Source organism: Cebus imitator, unplaced genomic scaffold (genome assembly GCF_001604975.1).
Source record: "Cebus imitator isolate Cc_AM_T3 unplaced genomic scaffold, Cebus_imitator-1.0 Scaffold196, whole genome shotgun sequence".
NCBI classification, from domain to species: domain Eukaryota; kingdom Metazoa; phylum Chordata; class Mammalia; order Primates; family Cebidae; genus Cebus; species Cebus imitator.
In genome coordinates this window covers 1,481,337-1,484,973 of record NW_016107511.1, presented here as the reverse complement: position 1 = coordinate 1,484,973, position 3,637 = coordinate 1,481,337, and the positions used below count along the sequence as shown (strand labels likewise).

At 64.1% G+C, this 3,637-nt stretch overlaps 1 pseudogene; it reads left to right on the top strand.

Annotated features, from left to right (window-relative positions):
- Window positions 1-205: 205 nt before the first annotated feature.
- Window positions 206-3,429, top strand: LOC108317011 (annotated as a pseudogene).
- The last annotated feature ends 208 nt before the right edge of the window (window positions 3,430-3,637 follow it).

Below are 3,637 nucleotides of genomic sequence, written 5' to 3'. Positions count from 1 at the left end.
TTGTTAATTACCTACACTACTTCTGTAGTGTAGGTAATGTTCATCAGCAATGGAAATAAAGCCTAGTTGTCAATGCTTCCACATTGTCTAAACCCTACAGCTAAAAATGATGGGTGTTATTCATCTGTAAACTACGTTTATGTGGTCTTTACATCCATAATTCTCTGTATGTTGCACTGTCTGATGTAAGAGAATTAAGAAGATCATGGTGGCCCGCGCGCCGCCCGCCGCACCTGCGGCCTAGGAGCCGGGGAACCCGGGCGACCCCCCAGAGCAGGAAGAAGTCCCGCTCCGGCCTCTGCTGCGCTTTCAGCTGGCTGCGGGGTAAGCGGTGCAAGAAGAAGGCGGCCGGGGCCGAGAGCACTGAACCGGCCGCCCCCGGGCCACGAAGGCGGAGGACAAGGCCAAGAGGGCCAAGGGCAAAGGCCGAGGCTCTGCCAAGGCTGAGAATGACAAACGTCTGAGTGCAGGGCCCAGCCAGGGGCCAGGGCCTACAGTGGATGAGCACCAGGACAATGTCTTTTTCCCCAGTGGACGAACCCCGTACCTGGAAGAGCTGCACACGCAGGCCCAGGAGGTGCTCCGCTCCCTCCAACACCAAGAGAAACAGAAACTGAATAAGGGTGGCTGGGACCATGGAGACACCCAGAGCATCCAGTCCTCCCGGATGGGGCCAGATGAAGACAACATCTCCCTCTGCAGCCAGGCCGCATCCTACTTGGCTGAGAGCTCCACAGCAGAGGACGCGCTCTCCATCCACTCGGAGATGATCCAGCGCAAAGGCTCCACCTTCCGACCCCGTGACTCATTTCCCAAATCCAGAGGGTCAGGGCGGCGGGCGGTGGAGCACTGTGCTGGGACTCCCGCGGCATATGCAGAAGGAGCTTGGCCCGCGGAATGAGCGCGAAGCACCAGGCACGCCCCCGGCCTCCTGGTGCGCGGGATGCTCTGCGCGTCCCCACGGCACTTCAGGGATGGGGGGCCCGGGTGTCCCTGCAGGCGCTGGAGGCGGAAGCAGAGGCTGGCGCTGAGACAGAGGCCATGCTGCAACGCCACACTGACCGTGTCTACCGGGATGACACCTTTGTTGGCCGGTCCACAGGTGCCCTGCCCCCACCATTGACCTGGCCCATGTCCCTAGCAGTGCCTGGACTGACAGGAGGGGCAGGGCCTACAGAGCCCCTGAGCCCGGCCATGTCCATCTCCCCCCAGGCCACCTACCTGTCGAAGCTGATACCACATGCCGTGCTGCCACCCACAGTGGACGTGGTGGCCCTGGGCCGCTGCAGCCTGCACTCAGCCAGCCCGGCCTCTGTCCGCTTACTGGGGCGCTTCTCTTCGGTCTCCAGCCCACCGCCCCGCAGCCGCCACCCTTCCTCCTCCAGTGACACCTGGAGCCACTCTCAGTCCTCTGACACCATTGTGTCTGATGGTTCCACCCTCTCTTCTAAGCGTGGCTCTGAGGGGCAGCCGGAGGGCTCTGTGGCTAGCAGTAGTGTGGCACCTCCTCCCCAGGGAGGCAGTGGGAGGGGCTCCCCCAGTGGGGGCAGCACTGCTGAGGCCTCAGACACACTCAGCATTCGGAGCAGTGGGCAGTTGTCTGGCCGGAGTGTGTCCCTACGTAAGCTGAAGCGGCCTCCACCCCCTCGGACCCACTCCCTCCATCAGCGGGGCTTAGCAGTGCCTGACGGGCCCTTAGGGTTGCCCCCAAAGCCTGAGCGTAAGCAGCAGCCCCAGCTGCCTCGGCCGTCCACCACTGGTGGTGGCCCACCATCTGGGAGTGGGGGCAGCACCCTGTCCATCCAACCCAGCGAACAGCTGGGTGGCCTGCTTGTCTCTGGGTGGCTCCCGACACTCCCCACGCTCCCCAGAACGGACGCTTTCACCCTCCAGTGGATACTCTAGCCAAAGTGGTACCCCCACCCTCCCTCCCAAGGGCCTGGCAGGTGCCCCGGCTTCACCAGGCAAGGCCCAGCCCCCTAAGCCAGAGCGTGTCTTGTCACTTCGCTCCCCTGGGGCCTCTGTGTCCTCTTCTCTCACGTCTCTGTGTCCCTCCTCTTCCGACCCTGCCCCCTCAGACCGCTCTGTGCCACAGATGTTGACCCCTCTGGGTGACAGGTTTGTCATACCTCTTCACCCCAAGGTGCCTGCCCCCTTTTCCCCACCTCCCTCCAAACTCAAGAGCCCCAGCCTAGCTGCCCCTGCTCCGCTACCCCTGCTGCAGTTACTGCGCCTGTCTCTACCACTGATGCAGGTCCTCCGTCCCCTTCCACTCCCCAGACATCCTTGACCGCACTGCAGGAGTCTCCCATCGTCTCCAAAGACCAGTCGCCCCCACCGTCCCCACCCCCATCTTATCATCCACCCCCACCATCCACTAAGAAGCCAGAGGTGGTGGTGGAGGCGCCATCTGCTCCAGAGACTGCCGAGGAGCCCCTCCAAGATCCCAGGGGGCCCCCACCTCCACCCCCTAGTCCTGAGGAGCAGGACCTGTCCACGGCTGACTTCCCTCCACCCGATGGCCGGCCCTGAGCCTGCAGGCCCTTCAGGCTCCCCAGAGCTTGTCAGCTCCCCGGCTGCTTCCTCCTCCTCAGCTACTGCTTCGCAGAGTCAGCCCTGCGGAACCCAGACCCTCCTCCAGCTCCGCCAGCCCCAGCTCCTGCTAGTTCTGCCCCAGGGCTTGTGGCCAAGCTCCCTCAGAAGGAACCAGGGGGCAGCAGCAAGGGCGGCGGGCCTCCCACGGAGGACACGGGTGCACCCCTGGTCGCGCCCTCGATCCTGCAGATGGTGCGGCTGCGCTCCGTGGGTGCTCCAGCAGGGGCTCACACCCCGGCACTGGGGCCACCGGCCCCCCAGAAGCCACTACGAAGGGCCCTGTCGGGGGGGCCAGCCCGGCGCCTGCCCCCTCCTCAGGGCTCCATGCTGCCGTCCGACTCAGGCCTCCAGCCTGGCCGCCAGCGAGGGCCTCTCAGGTGCCCAGCCCAGTGGACCACCTGAGGCAGAGCCACGGCCTCCTCAGTCCCCTGCCTTGATGGCCAGCTCCCTGTTCTCCAAGGGCACTAAGAAGCTGCAGCTGGAGCGGCCCGTGTCCCCCGAGACCAGGCTGACCTCCAGCGGAATCTGGTGGCTGAACTCCGGAGCATCTCGGAACAGCGGCCATCCCAGGCCCCAAAGAAGTCACCTAAGGCTCCCCCGCTTGTGGCCCGCAAGCCGTCTGTGGCAGTCCCTCCACCCGCCTCCCCCAGTTACCCTCGAGCTGAGCCCCTCACTGCTCCTCCCACCAACGGGCTCCCTCACACCCAGGACAGGACTAGGGGAGCTGGCGGAGAATGGAGGTGTCGTGCAGCTGGTGGGCCCAGAGGAGAAGATGAGCCTCCCAGGCTCAGACTCACAGGAGCTGGCCTGACCACCAGGCACCTCCCTGGCCCTGCTGACCCATCCCAGAAACACAATCTCAGGGACCCGAGCGGCTCCAAGGACGAGGATACAGCAGACACAACGTAACAGAGAGGGCGCCTGCAGCCTTAACCCCACGGCCTTCGACACTCATGCAAGCCTGGTGTTGCCCCTGTCCTCGGAATCATCCCGCGCTCGTGCCTTTTCCTGAATGGGCTCACCTCTGCAGTTGCCGCTTCAA